Below are 22848 nucleotides of genomic sequence, written 5' to 3' on the forward strand. Positions count from 1 at the left end.
ATAAATAAGAATAAGTGCACGTAAAGTCTCAAAACTTGTTATGAAAGTATAATGAGTCATACAACTTTCAAAAAAATGCAATCAATTATTAAAATTTGTAAAATTAGTATAATCAAGTCATTCAATTAACTTTGTCCAATTTGGTTAATGGAAAATTTCAGAGTGGATTACTCTTTGATTGTGAGCCCAAAGCCCTTTATTCTCGATTGGTGGCATAGCCATTATACCGTGGTGGTGAGCTTATATACAATCCTAATCTTTACTCTCGACCGGTGTTATCTTTAGACCTTTGTGGTGATCGTCTTTTTATTTGTTCTATCTCTTCGACTGGTGGTTCGTCTTTTACGCGTCGGTATAGCTTATTTCCTATTGGCTCTTACTGTTCTTAGATACTATTCCATACAAGTATCCACGAAATGCCCCACACATTATCCATACATAACGAATATTGTGCTCTACTTGCTTTACCTCAAAATTTGAATGCTGTGAGCTGGAAAGAAAGAAGAATAGACTTGAGAGCATAGAACTCTTTTTGTGAATTAGCAGCGACAAGACTGTGTCAAAGATGATTCGATCATGTTTGGAAAAAAATGAGAATACATTGGGGCATAGCATCTAAAACTATATGGACCCACAAAAGGCATAAATCTTTTCATAATACTTTTCTTTTTTTGGGGTCGAAAATACGTGGTTCTCATTCACATAACAGAGTTTCGTGAGTACATATGAGAAGCTTCGGAACAAATTAAGTCTGTTGACACCTAAATTTTGGCTATCTTTTTAGTCATTAATTAGGGACTGACCTTAGTTCCCAAGAAAAATAATTAAATCATTTTCATATAGTTAATTTCACCATGCATTGCATTTGTAGTTATCAGTAATGGTCCAATATCGTGAAGGATTTCATTGAGTGACATTCTGAGCCAAATGTGATCTTTTAGGGCGTGGACATCTTCCATAAAAAAAAAAAAGTAATATATCTCAAGGGATGGAAAACGCATGAATCAAGATAAGGAGAAAGTGGGCAGAGGCAAATTCTGGAAGAGATATTCAATCGGAGGAGAATTCGCTAAACAAAAACAATAATATATCTTCACGTGCCCACAACAGCAATAACAAGAAGATTTGATTTCTTCCCTAGGAGCTCGAGCCTTCTCGCCTATGAAAGGGGGGAACAATCTGATTTTCGCAAACAAATTCTCCCCCGAAAAATAGCAATCCGCTAACCGTTTGGAAGAGAGGGCACAGGGACGATTGCCTATAAAGAGGACTCATCACAAACAAAAAGATAAAAGGAGGAGCTTCGTTGAAAAGGGGGAGGAGTGCAGAAAAGTTGAGCAGCTTCGTCCATTAAAGAGCGAGAGAGGGGGTTGGTTCAAAAAGACAGCTTCGTCCGGGGTGGTTCGGTGAAGGTAGAAAAGGGGGGGCTCAGAAAACTTGAATAAAAACCGACGTGAGTGTGAGTTCGAGACGGAGTTCGAAGGTTTTCCCTCAAGGGTCGAAACCCTCCTCCGTCCCAAGCTCATTAATGCGCCGATCCTCCTCTGTGACAAACTCCCCCACACGCTAATTCTCCTTCACCGACCCATTGTTGCCGCCACTCTCCCACCGTCGCCCTTCATGGCCCCGTTGACACCCACCGGTTGCATTCATCTTAAACAAATCCATTCTGGCGAGTCTCTCCTTTGAGTCGATCCTCATCCACAAGTCCCATCCGGATCCAAACGAGGAACGAAAATCTGAATTTTTTTTCAGATTAGGTAAACTTCGATTTGTTCATATTTCATTTCTTGCTTTTTTAATATTATGTGAATATTGGATGATTTTCGTTTAGGGAAATTTTATCTATGTTTAAGCAAGTCTTATCTATTGATATTGCAATATATGATGGTTGCCTATTCGAATTTTTTCTTTCTTTCCGGCATCGTTAGCATGTTTTATAGATTAGAAAACCGTTTCGAATCGGAGGGGTGATTCCCTACCAACAACGTGCAAATTCAGACTAATCTCGACCCCGAGATTTGTCTCGATGGCACAGGGATCGAGATATCTAATCTTAACCACCAGATTTGATTCCTTGATCCAATCCGTTATCTAATTCGAATCGGAAGATATTTTCATAAATGATCATGCATGATTTGATTTGTTAAAAAAAAAAAAATCCATTGAAAACACCAAAAATATCTCATTCATGTAAATTGCATATAGTTTAGAACATTCTATTTAGGTAGATTGAACACATTCATTTTACATATGCACGTTGTTTAGGCCTAGTCGCATAACCACTATGTCATTTTCATGTCGCATTGATTAGTCATGTAATATATTTTGCCACGTCATCAAAGTTTGACATATCATATAGTTCGGCATGTCATTTCTTCATATTATTTTTTACGTGTCGTATTATACGTTATGTCATAAACTTGATAATTCATTGATGCCATGTCGCATTCATACGTCATTTAGAATAAGGCTCGTTCATTTTAAATTAGTAGATCAGCCCAGTCTAATATAACACGTCATTTAGATTAAATTCATGTCATTTTTGCATAACATGTAGGTTATAATTCATGTTGCTTTGCATGTCATTAGGATTCAAAAACTTTAAAATAAAAAAAAAAACCATTATGCATTCATGTCATATTAGAATAATCGTCATATTTTCATCTCATTAGAATAATTGTGTTCTCACAACACAATTACATTCATGCATTGCATCATTCATTTAAATTTAAAAAAAGAGAGTACACCTTTGGAACTTTAAATCACAATCTTCGAAAGTTGCTGACTCGGATCATTTTCATTGAAATGAAAGGTACCGAAAGGGCGTTAATAGAAATATTAGCGTAACCAAGTTCCCGAACTCAATGAATCTCTGGTTCGTAGGAATAAAGTATTTCTCCCGATACTTTATTTAGGTGACTAATCAACCTATCATAAAATGATTAGTGGCAACTCCAATTTAAAAATCTTTTTGCTTGTTAAATAGTGAACCATAAGTTGCGAGTTGGTAGAGTTCGGGAGGACTCGAGCTAGGTTAGTTAATTCAATTAACCTAGTAATCCATTAACCTAGAAACTTGATTTTTTTGGGTCGCGACACGTAAAAAATAATATGACGAAATGACATGCCGAACTATATGATATGTCAAACTTTGATGATGTGGCAAAATATATTACATGACTAATCAATGCGACATGAAAATGACATAGTGGTTATGCGACTAGGCCTAAACAACATGCATATGTAAAATGAATGTGTTCAATCTACCCGAATAGAATGTTCTAAACTATATGCAATTTACATGAATGAGATATTTTTGGTGTTTTCAATGGAATTTTTTTATTTATTATTATTTTTTTTTTAACAAATCAAATCATGCATGATCATTTATGAAAATATCTTCCGATTTGAATTAGATAACGGATTGGATCAAGGAATCAAATCTGGTGATTAAGATTAGATATCTCGATCCCCGTGCCATCGAGACAAATCTCGGGGTCGAGATTAGTCCGAATTTGCACGTTGTTGGTAGGGAATCACCCCTCTGATTCGAAACGGTTTTCTAATCTATTAAACATGCTAACGATGCCGGAAAGAAAAAAAAAATTCGAATAGGCAACCATCATATATTGCAATATCAGTAGATAAGACTTGCTTAAACATAGATAAAATTTCCCTAAACGAAAATCATCCAATATTCACATAATATTAAAAAAGCAAGAAATGAAATATGAACAAATCGAAGTTTACCTAATCTGAAAAAAAATTCAGATTTTCGTTCCTCGTTTGGATCCAGATGGGACTTGTGGATGAGGATCGGCTCAAAGGAGAGACTCGCCAGAATGGATTTGTTTAAGACGAATGCAACCGGTGAGTGTTGACGGGGCCATGAAGGGCGACGACGGGAGAGTGGCGGCAACTTGACGACTCCGCTGGGGACAATGTTTAGAATTTTCAAACAAAATTTTAAACATAAGTGAACTTAGGCTCGAAAAGATTTTCATGAAGAATTTTTCGGTTTGGCAACTTTGATTGGATTCTAATTTTTTTGGTGTTAAATGTTTTTGCAGACGGGAGTTATAAGGGGAGGAGTGTTGTGGCTAACCCCTTGTTTTGCAGGCCTTGGAGTTTGGAATTTAAATTCTGTATATTGTTGAAGTGGTGTTTTGATGTAAACTGTTGTGCATGTTGTAATTAAATTTGCATTGCACACACTCACAAATAATCCGCTACCGGACCCGGGTACGCACAACTTAGGATGGTACTAAGAAGGGATGATCTAGCTAAACCCATCTAGCTATGAAAGTCCACGCAACACTAGTTACCACCATGTAACTTGAGTCGCACTTCTTATGTCCCGAAATTTCTTTCAAAGTTGAGATTTGCTACCCATATGTGAACCACACAGATAGATTCGTAACCTTTTGAATCGCGGGTCGCTACTCGACTAGCCGGGATCACGTGGGATGATTGAGCTATAACCCATTAGCTTCAATCTACACGGTTACGTGGTTTCATTTTGTAAGCCTATAGATGTCAACTCTCACCTTTTCATTTGCATGTCTATGTGGTTGACATTATTGTCGGTGTAAAGTAAGTATCTCTCCTTGCTTTATTTTGTAATTTACATCTTTTAATTTTCGTTTGGGTCGGTCCATGAATTAGGTCAATTGTCGGTCTTGGTCTATGTACTATGGGAACGAGTGGCGTTCGGATCATAACTACCCCTAAAGAAGATACTAAGGGAATGGCTTGCATCCATATCATAACTGCCCCTAAGGAAGAGTTGAGCCGATGGTACAACAGACTTGATGCGACGGGCCGTTGTTTTGTCTGACCCAGGATTGGCCGTTTGCTCCCCCGGCTAGAAGTACGAGTCCGAACGGGTCTTATTTGAGCATTGGCGCATTGTTGGTGCCCCGCAACTACCACATTTGTTATAGGTAAGCATGAGCTCACTCCGATTTTGGAAGAATATGGCATGATTATAGGAAAATCTCTAGATTCGGATTTGATTAATCCACCGATTGAATTTGATCATATCGCAAGCCTAGCAGATTTCTTAAACAAAGAAAAAGATATTGTTGGAAAAATCTTGAAAGCACACCATGGTGGCTGCCCTTTTTCATTTCTCAAACAGTGCTTTGAAACTTCTAAATCTTCGTATGATATGGGCAAAATTTTTGTGCTAACATTTGTTGGGTTCATAGTCTTCCCTTATTGGAAGAATGCTATTCATCCACAAGTAATCGCAGGCCTAGTCGCATAACCACTATGTCATTTTCATGTCGCATTGATTAGTCATGTAATATATTTTTCCACGTCATCAAAGTTTGACATATCATATAGTTCGGCATGTCATTGCGTCATATTATTTTTTACGTGTCGTATTATACGTTATGTCATAAACTTGATAAGTCATTGATGCCATGTCGCATTCATACGTCATTTAGAATAAGGCTCGTTCATTTTAAATTAGTAGATTAGTCCAGTCTAATATAACACGTCATTTAGATTAAATTCATGTCATTTTTGCATAACATGTAGGTTAGAATTCACGTTGCTTTGCATGTCATTAGGATTCAAAAACTTTAAAAAAAAAAACCATTATGCATTCGTGTCATATTAGAATAATCGTCATTTTTTCATCTCATTAGAATAATTGTGTTCTCACAACACAATTACATTCATGCATTGCATCATTCATTTAAATTAAAAAAAAAGTACACCTTTGGAATTTTAAATCACAATCTTCGAAAGTTATTGACTCGGATAATTTTCATTGAAATGAAAGGTACCGAAAGGGCGTTAATAGAAATATTAGCGTAACCAAGTTCCCGAACTCAATGAATCTCTGGTTCGTAGGAATAAAGTATTTCTCCCGATACTTTATTTAGGTGACTAATCAACCTACCATAAAATGATTAGTGGCGACTCCAATTTAAAAATCTTTTTGCTTGTTAAATAGTGAACCATAAGTTGCGAGTTGGTAGAGTTCGGGAGGACTCGAGCTAGGTTAGTTAATTTAATTAACCTAGTAATCCATTAACCTAGAAACTTGATTTTTTTGGGTCGCGATAGCTTGGCGACTCCACCGGGGAAATCTTTTTGCTTGTTAAATAGTGAACCATAAGTTGCGAGTTGGTAGAGTTCGGGAGGACTCGAGCTAGGTTAGTTAATTTAATTAACCTAGTAATCCATTAACCTAGAAACTTGATTTTTTTGGGTCGCGATAGCTTGGCGAGTCCATTGGGGACAATGTTTAGAATTTTCAAACAAAATTTTAAGCATAAGTGAACTTAGGCCCGAAAAGATTTTCATGAAAAAATTTTCTACTTGGCAACTTTGATTGGATTCTAATTTTTTAGGTGTTAAATGTTTTTGCAGACGGGAGTTATAAGGGGAGGAGTGTTGTGGCTAACCCCTTGTTTTGCAGGCCTCGGAGTTTGGAATTTAAATTCTGTATATTATTGAAGTGGTGTTTTGATGTAAACTATTGTGCATGTTGTAATTAAATTTGCATTGCACACACTCACAAATAACCCGCTCTTGGACCCGGGTACGCACAACTTAGGATGGTACTAAGAAGGGATGATCTAGCTAAACCCATCTAGCTATGAAAGTCCGCGCAACACTAGTTACCACCATGTAACTTGAGTCGCACTTCTTATGTCCCGAAATTTCTTTCAAAGTTGAGATTTGCTACCCGTCCGTGAACCACACGGATAGATTCGTAACCTTTCGAATCGCGGGTCGCTACTCGACTAGCCGGGATCACGTAGGATGATTGAGCTACAACCCTTTAGCTTCAATCTACACACTTACGTGGTTTCATTTTGTAAGCCTATAGATGTCAACTCTCACCTTTTCATCTGCATGTCTATGTGGTTGACATTATTGTCAGTGTAAAGTAAGTATTTCTCCTTGCTTTATTTCATAATTTACTTCTTTTGATTTTCGTTTGGGTTGATCCATGAATTAGGTCAATTGTTGGTCTTGGTCTATATACTATGGGAACGGCTAGCGTTCAGATCGTAACTGCCCCTAAGGAAGAGTTGAGCCGATGGTACAATAGATTTGATGCGACGGGCCGTTATTTTGTTCGACCCAGGATTGGCCGTTTGCTCCCCTTGCTAGAAGTACGAGTCCGAATGGGTCTTATTCGAGCATTGGCGCATTGCTGGTGCCCCGCGACTACCACATTCGTCATAGGTAAGCATGAGCTCACTCCGACTTTGAAAGAATATGGCATGATTATAGGAAAATCTCTAGATTCGGATTTGATTAATCCACCGATTGAATTTGATCATATCGCAAGCCTAGTAGATTTCTTAAACAAAGAAAAAGATACCGTTGGAAAAATCTTGAAAGCACACCATGGTGGCTGCCCTTTTTCATTTCTCAAACAGTGCTTTGAAACTTCTAAATCTTCATATGATATGGGCAAAATTTTTGTGCTAACATTTGTTGGGTTCATAGTCTTCCCTTATCGGAAAAATGCTATTCATCCACAAGTAATCTCTGTTGTGCGACAGTTTTGTTCCAGCAAAAATATTATCTCTGCGGCACTTGCAGAAACCTTTTTGTCTCTCACTAGATTTATACAAGGAAAAGAAAAGGTTTTACGTGCATCTTCTGAATTATTACAAATCTGGTTCCTTTCCCATATAAAAAGAGGTGATAGGCTATTCGCTTTGGCTGAGGCCGGTACTTCGGATAACCCAATCTTAAGTTTTAAAGAAAATCAAGAAAAGGCTCCAGATTATCATTATTCGGAATGGTTGGTTTTTATGAAAAATCCGAGTCTTAGGGGTTTCATATGGCATGCTAATTGGTTCCAAGTTAGAGAAGCTCGTATTACATGCCGAGGGTTCGGGCCCATTCCTTTGATGGGTTTCACTGGGGCCATTGAGTACTATCCATCCAGAGTAGCTCGACAATATGGTGTCTTACAGCAGCTACTGCCAGCATTACTAAAAGACCCGGTCTTGACAGATTTTTCCAATCATAGCATCGATCACGAGGAGTCTATTGCATTCGTCCGTTTGGTGTGGAAGGATTGCCGGGCAATAGAAATGAAGATGCCGGATAGGCCACCGAAAGGTAGAGAAAAGATGCATCATGCTTCAAGGGAGTACATCGATCATCATGTGATTCCGGATGCTATACGACCGAAGATTCCCCGTGTTCCGGTGAAGATTACACAACGTGCCGAGATTAAGCGCCTCAAGAAAAGAGCCCAAAGAGCCGCGGAACGAGCTTCGAGGATATCCAAGAAGTATAGGCAGTTTCGAGATGACGTCGGCACCCATATGTATATAAATCAGGCCAAGTGAAGGCTTGAATCTATCTTTTCCTCATTAGTACATTTTGTTTAGGAGTCTTGTTTTTAGTTTTATTTTGTCGTACTTTGAAATAAGATCCCCAGTATTGTCGGATTCTGCAAGAGTTTTAAATTGATGGGTGTATCACTCAATCTTTGAGCATTGTGTGAGTTTTATGAAATTTTCGAGTCAATTTGAGCCATTCTCCATTTATGACTCGGAAAAATGAACCAAGATATCGGAAAAAGCCCCACACATGTTTTATTCCATATTTTGTCACTAATTGAAGAAGCTCTTTTGAATTTTTTTTTTGAAAATTAAAAAATGTAGTGAATTGGAAATATGGATGGAATGGGATTTGAGTGGCATGTCTACACATTGTTGTCATCTAGATGTCGTCATGGATCGACCTACTATCCATGTTTGGTATACTCATTGTGGTATTTATCTTTTGTAGGTAATTTACTACGGATCCTCCACATTCTTATAACACTCGGTCGGTGACAAAGAGAAGGATGGCCAATCAGGCCGAGATTGCCGCCATGATCGATGAAAAGCTGAAAGAACACATGAATGCAATGAATGAACATGTTGCAGCTACCATGTCCAAGATGATGAATGATTTTATGACAAAGCAGCAGCAAGTCAATGTTGGCTCTCGATCGGAGATTCCACCTCCAACTCGTCAAGGTCGTCGCCCCGACAAGGCTCATGCAGTGGATACCGACCCAACTTTTCACTTGGATAATGTCATTTTGATCGATACTAGTATATCTCCGGTAGCCCATGTTCATCATCCACTCTTAAATGATGAGAATGTCAAGTTGCTGGCAAAGCTCGACCGGAGATTGCGAGAAGTGGAGGGAACTCAAAGTGTTCACGCTGTTAATCTGTCCATTTTTGCCCGGGTTCAAGTGCCCGAAAAATTCAAGATGCCGACTTTTGATAAGTATGATGGCACCTCAAATCCAATTCAACACATCGAGATGTACCAGGGGCACATGAGCAGATATATGTCTAATGAACCTCTAATGATCCAAACTTTCCAAGCAAGTTTGAAGGATACCGCGATGAGGTGGTATACTAACCATGAAATTAACCGGAAGGACTCGTGGGAACAGGTGGCGAACCTTTTCGTCAAGCATTTTAAGTTCAATCTCGATGTCACCATTACACGGGAAGATCTGGAGAGAGCTGAGCTGAAGAAAGGCGAAACTCTAAAGGAGTACACTACTTGCTGGAGGAACATGGCGGGACGGATTATGCCTGAACCTTCAAAGCGAGATTTGATAAAGATATTTGTATCGACTCTTCCACACGCAGTCCGTTCACGCATGCTGATTACGGTGGTCCGAACGTTTAGTGAGCTCATTTCCATGGGAGAGGAAATTGAGTCCGGGCTCAAGAAGGGGTGGTACGGTGAGTCGGGTGCATCTAATAAGAGATTTTCCGGTAAGAAGGAGAAGGAGTCCATCCCTGAAGTCAACATGACTTATGCATAGAAGGCACCAACTCGGGCCTCGAAGTTGCAATTCACCGCCCAAGACCCGACCTCTTATGGGCAACAAAGCTAGCAGAACCCACGCCAGCAATGCAAACCTCGCCAATTTACTCCACTTCCTGGGACATTATCTCAAGTGCTAGCGGTAATGAGGAAGAAGAACTTGCTGAGTTCTGAGCCACAAAGAGCTAATGCCGCCAGTTATGCGAGGTACGATCCATTAAAGAAATGCGATTACCATAGAGGTGAGGTAGGACATTCAACGGATGATTGTCAAGTGCTTAAACATCGAATACGGGATCTACTCGAGACCGGAGTATTTGCATTCCAGCCGACCGGTAAGCCTAATGTCGAGAACAATCCACTCCCCGATCATTCGGGTAGTGCAAATGTAGTCCTTGGACCGGAGGCGAAGCGGGTAATGGGTTTTAGGGTTCCTTTTAATGATATGTTCGATGCTGTAGTTCGGGCTGGTTATTTTTTGACTAGCGAGATGGTTTCATATCATGAGGTAGAAAAGAAGGTGGATGAGCTGATTAGAGATGGGATGATCGGAATGACTGATGAGTTTGGAGTCGTGGCCACTATATCCCAGGTCATCATTGACTGGGATGAAGAATTGGTGATAATGATCGAAGATCAAGTTAAGTTGGACCCCGAGTTAGGCGATATGCCTCCCCTCGAGGATGCTTTTGATGATGATCTTGGAATTGTGGTAGCCGATGTTTCGGAGGAGTTGGTGCTGGTGTCGCCTCAACCTTATCCTTACGAGAATGATAAGATGGTTCCCTGGTCATATGACATTGATTTGATAACAAGGTCGGGGCATGCTTATGCTGATAATCAACCGGCCAAACCGGTTGTTGAGAAAGAGGCGAAAGAATTTCTGGCCGTGATTAAGGCTAGCGAATATAGTGTGGTCGATCGGTTGACGAAGTTGCCCGCACGGGTTTCATTATTGGAACTCCTCCGGACATCCGAGAAACATCGAGGTGCCTTGATGAAGGTTTTGAGCGAAATCCATGTGCCCGAGACCGTCGAGGAAGATAAGTTGGAGCGCTTTGTAGGGGCAATTCTTCTTAAGGATCGGGTAGCTTTTTCCGATGAGGAGATTCCAATCGAGGGACGGGGTCACAACAAAGCACTTCACATTTCGGTGAAATACAAAGAAACTCATATGGCTAGGGTGCTCGTAGATAATGGATCGGCTCTGAATATATGTCCATTGGCTACTCTTAAGTGGCTGGGAATTGATCCATCCACCATGCAAGCCGCCAAGATTTCGATCCGAGCCTTCGATGGGGTTAAAAAGGATGTGATGGGACAGATTAACCTAGAGCTACAAATCGGACCTTCGGTATTCCTTATTCTTTTTCGGGTGATGGATATCCCTTCTGCTTTCAATTTTTTGTTGGGTCGGCCATGGATCCACAACACAGGCGCAATGTTCTCCAGCTTGCACCAAAAAATCAGGTTTGTGGGTGAAGCAAAGCTGGTGACGGTTTATGGGGAGGAGGATCACCGAATCTTCAATGCAACATCGGTCCCTTATATAGAGCCCGATCATGTAGATGAGGATAGCTATCATTCATTTGAGATAGTTCATGTCATTCAAGCTTCTCCCGACACACCTTTACCCTTTCATGAGGTTTCTAACGTAGCTGTCATGGTGGCGAAAGTTATGGTAGGGAACGGTTTTGAGCCAAGCAAGGGTCTTGGAAAGGAAGGCCAAGGTATTCGCGTGCCAATCGAGACGAAGGGACAATCCCATACAGCTGGTTTAGGATACCACAAGCCCGAAAGCCGTGGACGAGGCCGTGGTCATCGTGGAGGCCGAGGAGGAGCAGGTCGAAGTCCTTTACCACCGCCCATCAATCATACCTTTCACTCAGCTGGAGTAGTTGGGGGGTTCGAGCCATCAGAGCCGAGTCCAACCGAAGATGATCTCGGGCTAATCTTTCCTGAATGGCCCCAAGCCATGACTAGTCCGCCTAAGAAGAAGCGTAAAGCAATTCGGGTCGCCTTATCTGATGATTCCGAAGACGATCGGCCGTCATGTGTCTTCAAGAAGCCCGAATCAAAGGCTGTGGGAGCAGACGCCAATGATGGCATACCCTTCCTTACTGGTTGTTTTGCTGGAATTTCCATTGACACAATTATCGGAGGACCTTTGGAGGGAATGGGGGCCGGCCCTCAAGAGTAATTTCTGCATTTTCCCTCGCGTGGGAATTTTTATTGCTTTCTAGGATTTCCTTTTCCGCTTTAGGATTTTTGATCCAATAAGATGTAATTAATTGATTCAATATCAATAAAATTACATAAGTTTTTATTACAGTTTTGGAATCTTATTGAGGCATACCAAACTAGCCCGATGACGATAACCAACGATAGAATAAAATTGTCATCCATGTTAATAACTGAGGGCTGGGCTTTTTCAAGACTTCTTGTCCCACGATCTTCAAAAATGAAATTGTTTAAACAAGATAAACAATTTTCGAAGCTCATGCTTGTTTAAACCCTGTTTGTTTTTTCGATCCCGCCGCTTTATGTTTTAGGGGCAAGCACGAGGAGGGAAATACGGTGGATCCAGATATATGCCATGCCGACGATTTGGACGATCTCCAAGAATCCGATCTTGATATTGAAGAAATAAGACTAAATTTTGAAAAGCACAAGACGGCCAAACCTTTGATCGGGGAAGAGACTGTTTCAATTAACCTCGGTAATGCAAAAAACCCCAAAGAAGTTAAGATCGAGGCAAACCTTCCCGACGATATGGTTGAGCATCTGACTAAACTCTTGAAGGATTACCGGGACATCTTTGCTTGGTCCTACACGGATATGCCTGGTCTCGATCGATCAATCGTCGAACAACGTCTCCTGACCGATCCTTCAACTGAACCCGTGAAACAAAGGACACGGAACACTAAGCCAGAGTTGGCACAAAAGATCAAAGAAGAGGTTATGAAGCTTCTCAATGTGGGATTTATTGAGACTACCCAATACTACGATTGGGTTGCTAACATTGTCCCTGTACTAAAGAAAGATGGTTGGGTTCGGGTTTGCGTCGACTATCGAGGCTTGAACAAAGCTAGTCCTAAGGATGATTTTCCACTTCCGCAAATTGATGTGCTTGTGGATAGCACAACCGGGTTCGAGCTATTTTCATTCATGGATGGCTTCTCGGGGTATAACCAAATCCTTATGAATGTGAACGACAAATTGAAGATCGCATTCACCACCCCGTGGGGGATATTCCATTATAAGGTGATGCCCTTTGGCCTTAAAAATGCGGGTGCGACTTACCAACGAGCCATGGTCACATTGTTCCATGATATGATGCACAATGAGATTGAGGTTTATATCGATGACATGATCGCGAAAACTAGACGTGGAGAGGATCACGTCAAGACCTTGGCAAAGTTGTTCGACGGACTTCGGAAGTTCAAGTTACGCCTCAACCTAGCTAAGTGCGTCTTTGGTGCCAACTCGGGTAAAATGCTAAGGTTCATTGTTAGCAACAAGGGCATTGAGATTGACCCCTCAAAAGTGAAAGCCATTTGCGAAATAAAATCTCCCTCTTCAGCGAAGGAAGTTCGAAGCCCGATGGGCAGACCGAACTATATAGCTCGATTCATTTCCCAATTATCCAAGACGGCCAAGCTTTTCTTTAAACTTCTTAAGAAGAATGCGCTGGTTAAATGGGATGAGGAGTGTGAACAGGCATTCAACAAGCTTAAACAATACTTGATGAATCCACCGGTGCTTGTTCCGCTGACGTCGGGGCAACCCTCGATCCTCTACCTTACAATTCATAGTGAGTCTCTAGGTGTCATGCTTGCTCAAAAAAGGGAAGAAGACGGAAAAGAGCGTGCGATTTATTATTTGAGCAAGAAGTTCACCGCATCTAAGATGAACTATTCTAAAGCGAAAAGAACGTGCGCAGCACTCGTGTGGGTGCTTCACAGGCTGAGGCAATACACTTTACATTACCGAGATCCGCTTGTAACGGAGTGTGATCCCATCAAGTACTTGCTCAATCAGCCTGCTTTGGTTGGAAAACCGGCAAAATGGCGGATTCTCATATCAGAATTCGATGTTCAATTCTTGCCTCAAAAATCAGTCAAAGGACGAGTAATTGTTGATGTCTTGGCCGAAATCCTAGGGCAAATGAAGATCTGGGCCCATTAGAGGATAGAATCATGTCAATTGATGAATATGTGTAGACCATGTATTTTGATGGGGCCGTAAACTTGTCGGGATCGGGTATCGGGGCGGTTTTAATATCTCCGGGCGGACAGCATTATCCTGTGGCAGCAAAACCGATATTCTCATGCACGAACAATATCGCTGAATATGAGGCATGCATCCTTGGTTTACAAGCTGCAATTGAAATGGGAGTGGCTCGACTTAAGGTGTTCGGAGATTCGGCTCTCATTATTCTTCGGACCGTTGGTAAATGGCAAACTAGAGATGCCAAGTTGCAGCCCTATCACGCCTATTTAGAGGAGCTGGTAGAAGAGTTTGAAGACATTTCGTTTGAATACTTGTCAAGAACTCAAAACCATTTTGCCGATGCTTTGGCTACGTTATCGACAATGCTACATGTCACGAGTGGACTAGAAGTTGAGCCTTTAAAGATAGAAGTCTTGCAGAAACCAGCTTATTGCATGGTCACGACGGAAGAGCCTGACGGCAAGCCATGGTATCATGATATCAAGGTATATCTTCAGATACAGGAGTTTCCCGAGAACAGTACATCATATGACCAAAAATATATCAAGAAAATGGCGTCGAAGTTCTTCTTGAGTGGGGAATGCCTATACAAGCGGTCCTATGATTCGGTTTTGTTGAGGTGTGTAGATTCAACCGAAGCTCTTCGTCTAATGCTAGAAGTACATGAGGGGGTGTGTGGTCCACACATGAACGGTCATATGCTAGCAAGAAAGATAATGAGGATGGGTTATTGCTGGCTCACGTTAGAGAGTGATTGCATTCAGCATGTTCGAAGTTGTCATAAGTGTCAGATTCATGGAGATAAAATCAATGTTCCTCCGAATGAATTACATCGGATGTCCGAATCATGGCCATTTTCAATGTGGGGGCATTGACGTGATCGGCCCAATCAATCCTAAGGCGTCAAATGGACATCGATTTGTCCTGGTCGCTATCGATTATTTTTCAAAGTGGATCAAAGCTATGTCCTATATTGCGGTTACAACCCGAAATGTAGTGAAATTCGTTCGTCGAGACACCATTGCTCAATATGGTGCACCTAATACCATAATTACTGATAATGGGTTGCATCCGAACAATAAGTTGGTGGATGATTTGTTCAAGGTATTCAAGATTAAGTATCTGAATTCTTCTCCATATCGCTCGCAGATGAATGGAGCGGTCGAAGCGGCCAATAAGAATATCAAGAAAATTTTGGCCTAAACAGCAGAGAATTATCGTGATTGGCATGAGAGATTACCCTTTGCACTTATGGCATACTGGACTTCTATCCGGACATCTACGGGGGCAACTCCATATTCTCTTGTGTACGGTATGGAAGCGGTTTTACTTGTTGAAGTTTAAATTCCTTCGTTACGTATTTTTTCGCAGGTACAATTGTAGAAGCGATTGGATCCAAGCAGAGATTGGATCAATTGAACATGATTGATGAGAAAAGGCTAAAAGCTCTATGTCATGGCCAATGCTACCAGCAACGAGTTGCTAAATCTTTCAACAAGAAAGTCGGGCCTCGGCATTTTCAAGTAGGCGACCTTGTCCTGCGGAAGTTGTTGCCAATAATTCCTCTTTCAGAAGGAAAATTTGCTCCAAACTATAGCGACCCGTACATTGTGAAGAAGGTCCTTCCATGAGGCGCTTTGATCATAGTTGAGATGGATGGTCGTGTTTTTTCTAGTCCAGTTAATTATGATTCCGTGAAGAAGTATTACACTTGATTTGTACTCACTTTGGCTTTTCTTTTAAATAATCAAGTCTCGGATTGAATTTCATGAATCAATTAACTTGCTTGTTCCGTTACTTAGTTTTGTTGGAGGAAGGCTTTTGATCAAGTAGTCTGTTTCGCTCTTGTGAAATGATCATATTAAATGAGAGACGTCGGAATGATGAAAGGCAAGCTATTTCCATACACGTCCCGAATATTAATCCCGGTGCGAGTTGAGTGAAAATTTCCGTGCCAACAAGGTAAAGGGTTATCTTGAGAAAAGTATGACGACCAAAGTGACGAGAGGCATTCATTTATGCTATCTAAACACTACAGGTTATCCTTTGCTTAACCTCTTTGAGCGGAGATTCATTTCGTATCCCTCTCGGGAACAACCCCACATTGGGGCAATATCTCAGAAATTCAAAAATGGTTAGAATTTTTCTTGCTTTCACATGCATCAATCTTCAAGCATATTTATTGCATGCAAATTCTGTGTTAGCTTGAGTGCCTTAGAAATGATGAAGAGCATTTCTTTCTATCTCCCGACACACTATACCCTATGTATACCCAATTTGAGCGGTAGATTCATTTCAACCTGATTGGTGATCATTCCCATGGTGAACAAATGAAAGTAGCTCAAAGCAAGCTCAAAATGATTTGGGGCAAGTGGAAGAAGCTTAGAAGAAGTTGAAGAAAGGATGCAAAAGGACTCCATCAAGCAAAGTTCTCTCTCTCAAAAAAATAAAAAAATAATAAATAAAAAAAAAGAGAAGGAAGGAAAAGAGAGAAAATCCCTCTCGAAAAAAAAAATCAATCAAGGAGAGATATCTAAAAAATTTCGAGGAAATCACTTGAAAGGATCCCAAAAGAAGTTCGCAAATTGCTAGAGCAAAGTCCGTGATGGAAGCCTAATAAATGATCACCAATCCCTAGTTTCCTCAAATGATAGCCCTTTCGATAAAAGTAGGCCATTCATTTCAAGCTTACCTGAACCTACGTTACAACCCTTACCGAAGTCTCTTCAGATTAGGGCACTTATGTTAACGTAGAGTTTTAAATGCTGCTCGAAGAAGTGCGAGCAAGATTTTTCTACCTCATTTTGCGGGGTTCCCGACTTGTAAACCCGGAGCAATGTATGATATCAATTCTTTCAAAGCCATGACTCTCATGAGTCCACATTGTTAAACCTTTAAAATTGCATTCCAATCCTTCAAAAGACCTCTCGGATTGGTCAGGTCATACTAATTTCGAGAATATCCAGACCCTCGTCAAGCACGATGAAGAGATTTTGAGTGATTTTTATACCCGCATCAAGGGTCGGGTTAAAAGCCTTTCATTGCGAGCGAGTGGAAAGTCCTTTCTGATTGAAGGTCCCTCATTTAATGTGATCAAATTGTCAAAAGGATGAAATTGATTTTCTTATTGATAAATTCCCCAGTGAAACTTGATAAGGCAGGCAAATTCATGAATTCTATTTTCTTTGCCCATGCGCATGTGTTATTTTAACCCTATCTCGGGTAAAATACAGGTGCAATGCAATTAACTCTATCATTTTTCATAACGGAAGAAGAATTCAGGTACATCTCCTAATTATTCTTCATTGTTTCTCTTTTCGTGTTCGCTCGGTGGAATAGGCAACATGATCTCTCTCATATGTTCACCCAGTGGAATAGGTGACATATTTTTTTGTCTACCCAATGGAACAGGTAGCACAATCCATCTCATGTTCGCCCAATGGAATAGGCGACATGATCTCTCTCATATGTTCACCTAGTGGAATAGGTGACATATTTTTTGTCTACCCAGTGGAACAGGTAGCACAATCCATCTCATGTTCACCCAGTGGAATAGGCGACATGATCCCTCTTATATGTTCACCCAATGGAATAGGTGACATATCTCTTTGTGTCCGCCCAGCGGAATAGGCAACACAACCAACCTTATGTTCACCTAGCGGAATAGGTGGCATGGTCCTTTTCGTGATTGCCCGGTGGTATAGGCAACACGTTTCTCACTTCTTAAAATGGTTTTTCTAAATCATATCACGCGTTGTTTCGCATCTGTCGGAAATTACGGGTAAATGCATGGCAATCATGTACCTTGAGAACCTACTTCCAGTAGAATAGAAGTTTGAAGATCAAGGGAGTTCAAGCATTATAAAGCCTCCCCTCACTTGGGCGCTTTTTGTATGCGACCCGTATGTAAGGCTCTTTTATTGCTCCGCATGAAGTAAGAAGCCTTAGCATATGTTCCTTATTGCTTGCATATCATGCATCATTCAATTTGAAAATTGGGATTAAAACCGGCAAAAAAAAAAAGAAAAACAAAAAACAAAAAAAGTTCATTCATCATTTGCATTGTCAAAATTTAGGCTCAATTTTGGCTTTGAGTGAAACCTCTACGAGCCTCCACTCAAAGAGGGGCAACTGTTGACACCTAAATTTTGGCTATCTTTTTAGTCATTAATTAGGGACTAACCTTAGTTCCCAAGAAAAATAATTAAATCATTTTCATATAGTTAATTTCACCATGCATTGCATTTGTAGTTATCGATAATGGTCCAATATCGTGAAGGATTTCATTGAGTGACATTCTGAGCCAAATGTGATCTTTTAGGGCGTGGACATCTTCCATAAAAAAAAAAAGTAATATATCTCAAGGGATGGAAAACGCATGAATCAAGATAAGGAGAAAGTGGGCAGAGGCAAATCCTGGAAGAGATATTCAATCGGAGGAGAATTCGCTAAACAAAAACAATAATATATCTTCACGTGCCCACAAAAGCAATAACAGGAAGATCCGATTTCTTCCCTAGGAGCTCGAGCCTTCTCGCCTATGAAAGGGGGGAACAATCTGATTTTCGCAAACAAATTCTCCCCCCGAAAAATAGCAATCCGCTAGCCGTTTGGAAGAGAGGGCACGGGGACGATTGCCTATAAAGAGGACTCATCACAAACGGAAAGATAAAAGGAGGAGCTTCGTTGAAAAGGGGGAGGAGTGCAGAAAAGTTGAGCAGCTTCGTCCATTAAAGAGCAGAGAGGGGGGTTGGATAAAAAAGAGAGCTTCGTCCGGGGTGGTTCAATGAAGGTAGAAAAGAGGGGCGCTCGGAAAACTTGAAAAAAAAACGACGTGAGTTCGAGACGGAGTTTGAAGGTTTTCCCTCAAGGGTCGAAACCCTCCTCCGTCCCAAGCTCATTAATGCGTTGATCCTCCTGCGTGACAAACTCCCCCGCACGCTAATTCTCCTTCGCTGACCCATTGTTGCCGCCACTCTCCTACCGTCGCCCTTCATGGCCCCATCGACACCCACCGGTTGCATTCGTCTTAAACAAATCCATTCTTCTCTCATTTGAGCCGATCCTCATCCACAAGTCCCATCCGGATCCAAACGAGGAACGAAAATCTGAATTTTTTTTCAGATTAGGTAAACTTCGATTTGTTCATATTTCATTTCTTGCTTTTTTAATATTATGTGAATATTGGATGATTTTCGTTTAGGGAAATTTTATCTATGTTTAAGCAAGTCTTATCTATTGATATTGCAATATATGATGGTTGCCTATTCGAATTTTTTTTTTCTTTTCGGCATCGTTAGCATGTTTTATAGATTAGAAAACCGTTTCGAATCGGAGGGGTGATTCCCTACCAACAACGTGCAAATTCGAACTAATCTCGACCCCGAGATTTGTCTCAGTGGCACGGGGATCGAGATATCTAATCTTAACCACCAGATTTGATTCCTTGATCCAATCCGTTATCTAATTCGAATCGGAAGATATTTTCATAAATGATCATGCATGATTTGATTTGTTAAAAAAAAATTAAAAAAATTAAAAAAATTAAAAAAATCCATTCAAAACACCAAAAATATCTCATTCATGTAACTTGCATATAGTTTAGAACATTCTATTCGGGTAGATTGAACACATTCATTTTACATATGCATGTTGTTTGGGCCTAGTCGCATAACCACTATGTCATTTTCATGTCGCATTGATTAGTCATGTAATATATTTTGCCACGTCATCAAAGTTTGACATATCATATAGTTCGGCATGTCATTGCGTCATATTATTTTTTACGTGTCGTATTATACGTTATGTCATAAACTTGATAAGTCATTGATGCCATGTCGCATTCATACGTCATTTAGAATAAGGCTCGTTCATTTTAAATTAGTAGATTAGTCCAGTCTAATATAACACGTCATTTAGATTAAATTCATGTCATTTTTGCATAACATGTAGGTTAGAATTCACGTTGCTTTGCATGTCATTAGGATTCAAAAACTTTAAAAAAAAAAAACCATTATGCATTCGTGTCATATTAGAATAATCGTCATTTTTTCATCTCATTAGAATAATTGTGTTCTCACAACACAATTACATTCATGCATTGCATCATTCATTTAAATTTAAAAAAAAAATCAGTACACCTTTGGAACTTTAAATCACAATCTTCGAAAGTTGCTGACTCAGATAATTTTCATTGAAATGAAAGGTACCGAAAGGGCGTTAATAGAAATATTAGCGTAACCAAGTTCCCGAACTCAATGAATCTCTGGTTCGTAGGAATAAAGTATTTCTCCCGATACTTTATTTAGGTGACTAATCAACCTACCATAAAATGATTAGTGGCGACTCCAATTTGAAAATCTTTTTGCTTGTTAAATAGTGAACCATAAGTTGCGAGTTGGTAGAGTTCGGGAGAACTCGAGCTAGGTTAGTTAATTTAATTAACCTAGTAATCCATTAACCTAGAAACTTGATTTTTTTGGGTCGCGACAAAGTCTTGTTGGAAACTTAATCCGATCTAATACATACTTAAAAGGGGAAACATGCCCAATAGATCACCAGATTCACCGATCGACGAAGATACATCACGAGGACATACCTTATTGATCACCGGTTAAATGCCCTTTGCGATCATGGAGTTTTTTTTCGTCAAACGACAATCAATAATTGGGGAGGAGCGTTCTTTTTTGTTCTGTTTTCCGGGAAGTGATTGAATGAAGTAATTTGATGGAACGATGGGGAGGAGCGTTCCTTTTTGTTGACGTAAAATCAACAAACGTGACTTTTCACGTTTAAAGCAAATAACTGTTCAAGGGGGTGTGGTTGCCCGCATGGGCGCACACCGTAACCCCGTGGACCCCACCTTAATTTAATCTAATATCTCCCACTCGCCCATGTAGGGCAAACAACTCATATTTGTCCACGGAGGACTAACAACTAAACCTTTTATCTTCGCAAAGTTCATATTGGTAAATAACCCGTGTGACAAGCATAAACCGAGAGCTCGTTGTCATATATCCGTTGGGAGTATATGACAGCTCTAAAATTGGACATAAAAATAATAAATAAATTTTAAGCTGTACCCTAGATCGATCAGTCACATATAAATTTCTTACTATATCTCATTTTAAAATTGACGTATTATATTCACAATTATGATCACACCAAATAATCATAATTGACCGGTCTGTGAATATAATCCATAATGTGAGTTAAAAAACTCCAAATCAATCTTCCTCATTCATTAGATCTCTCAATCTCGGTTTAGCTCGCTTTTCTAAAAATGTCCCTTTAGATCGAATCAATTTCATGACCATAGGCAACACCCTAAGATAGCAAACACTAAATAGAGACCTTGAGAATAATGAAGAGTCATGAGGGTACTAAAAATGAGGAATTTTATCCTCGAGAGTCTCACACGACATAGAGAAGTTGAGATCAAAACTTTTGCCTACTCTCATTGGTCGATAGTGCATACGTAATATGAAATACGTGTTACGGTAAGTTCTCCTCCCCTATGGAGCATATGTCTTTCTATTTTAATACCGTACATATGCTCATCTTGACACACTCGGTGTCTAACTTGAGTTCATGTAACAACTCCAGCCACGAGTTTTTCATCAGAACTCTCATCCGGCATTTAAGGCAGATAAAGCGAAATATGTGGGTTATTTCACTTCTGGACATTGTAAGTAATAAGTCCTCATCTTAACATCATGTTAAGGCGGTATTAGTATTTTAAGCTTGAGCTCTCAATTATCACATAGATAATAAGCTTAAAATTGCCTCATCTCTATTCACTACATAATAAATAGAGGCGGTTACCCGTGTGAGTGGGCTAACCTCTCATTTGTCTGACATACTTTTCAATATATAGTGCACTAAGCATTAATATGCATGAATACCAAATAAACTTATAGACTTCAATATTGATAAACAACATCATCAATTATTGACGTTCGGGAAAAAAAAATTACAAATATTCAATACATTAACCTCTACGCAGTCCTAGAGTCTTTATATGACCAAAGAAAGCATCTCTAGGAATTGGCTTTGTCATGGGATCTGCTAACATTCTATGCGTAGATATATACTGTAGGTTCACTTCCTTTCGTGCTTCCATGTCCTTGACATAGTTATACTTAATGTCTATATGTTTGGTTTTACTATAAAACTTAGGATCCGTAGTATAAGCCATTGCTGCTTGACCATCACAATAAACCTTCACGGGTTTTGCAGCATCTCTCGTAACACCCAAATGATCCATAAATCTTCTAAGCCAAACACATTCTTATGCTACCGCTGATAATGCCACGAACTCGGCTTCCATGGTGGATAAGGTTATACACTGTTGTTTCTTCTTGCTCCACGATATGGCACCATTATTCGGTAAGAATACATTTCCAGAAGTGGATTTTCTATCATCCAAATCTCCTCCCCGGTCGGCATCGGTGTAGTCTTCAAGGTGCGGATCACTTCCTTGATAAGTTAGCGAGTAATCGGTAGTTCCTTTCGGATACCTTAAGATTCTCTTAACGGCAATCCAATGTGCTTGACCTGGATTGGATTGGTATCTCTTGACCAATCCAACCGCATAACAAATATCAGGTCTTGTACACATCATAGCATATATGACACTTTCAATAGCATCGGCATATGGAACGTTTTTCATACGTTCTTGCTCTTGTGGAGTCTTAGGACACATTCTTCGGCTCAACCCATTACCTTTTGCAATAGGAGTATCAATGGGTTTACAATCTTGCATACAAAATCGTTCGAAAATTT

At 40.1% G+C, this 22848-nt stretch overlaps 1 protein-coding gene across 1 annotated transcript in view; it reads right to left on the reverse strand.

Moving 5' to 3' along the window:
• The window catches only part of LOC115749655, a 145755-nt gene that overhangs the window by 90411 nt on the left and 32496 nt on the right, over positions 1 to 22848 (reverse strand). The window lies entirely within an intron of this gene.

The sequence above is a fragment of the Rhodamnia argentea genome, chromosome 4, assembly GCF_020921035.1.
Source record: "Rhodamnia argentea isolate NSW1041297 chromosome 4, ASM2092103v1, whole genome shotgun sequence".
Classification (NCBI taxonomy): domain Eukaryota; kingdom Viridiplantae; phylum Streptophyta; class Magnoliopsida; order Myrtales; family Myrtaceae; genus Rhodamnia; species Rhodamnia argentea.